A 1,721-nucleotide genomic window follows, 5' to 3' on the forward strand; every position below is an offset into this window, starting at 1 on the left:
CAGTTTTGAGGTTTAATTGAGAGGGAAGCTGTGGTTCAGAATGTATATGCTGATTCTAGCATCCACGAACAGGTGTATGAGCACACTAGAACCTATTTTCCTCTGCCTTACAATCTGTCCTTGCAGCAGTATGTAGTCTTGGTCTCTAGATTAAAAAGGGGGTATAAAAGAGGGAAAAAATGGAGGAAGGGGGGTCAATAGGAAGTTAGAAAGAGAGAAGAGCGAGAGGGAAAACAGACATACATACCAACTATCAGGTGAGAAAGAGACACAAGGCAGGAAAGAAGTGAAAAAAGACATGTAAGAAAGATTCCCTAAAGAACACTGATAGCTTCACAGAGACAGACCAATATAATCATGAAACAGTGTAAGTCAGAAGGCAAACAACAAAAGTGATCAGAATAAACAGTCAAAATGATAAAATCATAAGTCAAAATAAGAGATCAGACTAAAGTCACTTTAGCTCTGATCTCTGACCTCTCCCCTTTGTCTTTCATTGCAGGCAGCTAGATTTACTGGCAGTTTGGGTTTGTTTGTTTTTTTTAGTCTACTGCCTGGGGGTTGCTTTTGTCTGATACAGCGTAGGGGTGGGGCTTTGTCTCCTGTTTACCGTTACCTTAGGAACCTAGGTGGGGTTTGTTGATAGGTGGGTGGGGCAATGGAAGTCTCTGCTTGGAGAATGGCCGAGGCAGTTTTTGCAGATCCGTTTCTCTCCACTTGTCTGGGTCCCCAAGCTTGGGGTCATGCGCTGAGTACCTCAGCCAGGGTGGACCCAGAGCTCCAGAGCTCCAAAGCTCCAAAGGGCAGGCGGTGGGTGGCGAGAGTGGTCCTGGGCCCCCCACAGGGTACTTCAGCCAGGAATGGGACTGGTGTTTCTGAGGGGTGGGCATCCAGAGCCTCCCTGAGTGACCGGCAGCTTGGTGCTGGGTGCTGGGTGATAGACGATGTAGCTGGGAGCAAGCTGAGATCTGAGACACCCACGCACGCAGTGGAACAGCAGCAGCAGGGGGCCGCAATATCCGGCCCTGTGTGGGACTGAAGGTCCCTGGGCCTTGGAACAGTGCAGCTGGTGGTGGGCTAGGATATGGGGGAAGAAAAGTAAGAGTCTTTTTGGGAACTCACCTTCGGAGAATCTCACAAGTCCACCTATGCCATCACCATCTTGAATCGCTCCTCTGTTGTGTGATTCTTAGAGTGAAAAGAGAGGGACAAGTTGGGAGGCTATTGCAGTAATCAGTTGACAATTTATGTGATATGGGCTGGTGGAGAGTGGTAAGGAAAGAGAAAAGTGGTTGGATTGAGGATATAGTTGGGAAGAAGAGCCCACAAGACCTGATGATGAGTTGAATGTGAGGTAAAGGAAGAAAAGGAACCAGATAAATCTCCTAGGTTTCACATCTTAAGTAACAAGGTATATAGGGGACACAGGGAAGACTGGAGAAAAAAAATAACCCATTTTACACATGCTAAACTTGAGGTCCCTGTTAAATATCTATATGGCAAGAACAAGAAGGCAGCTGAATATATAAATCTGGAGCTTAGGGAAAAGGTCAGGGCTAAAGATATAACTTTTGGATATGTCAGTATATTGATGGCACTTAGAACCATAGAACCTTATGGGATGGCCCAGAGAGAGAATGTTCAAGAGGAAGCGAAGAGACATAGGAATGCTCAAACCTTAAACATCAACCAGAGAATGAGGCACCAGTAAAGAAACTGTG

This window comes from Carlito syrichta, unplaced genomic scaffold, assembly GCF_000164805.1.
Source record: "Carlito syrichta isolate Samal-C Ts95f unplaced genomic scaffold, Tarsius_syrichta-2.0.1 Scaffold308074, whole genome shotgun sequence".
In the NCBI taxonomy this organism is placed as follows: domain Eukaryota; kingdom Metazoa; phylum Chordata; class Mammalia; order Primates; family Tarsiidae; genus Carlito; species Carlito syrichta.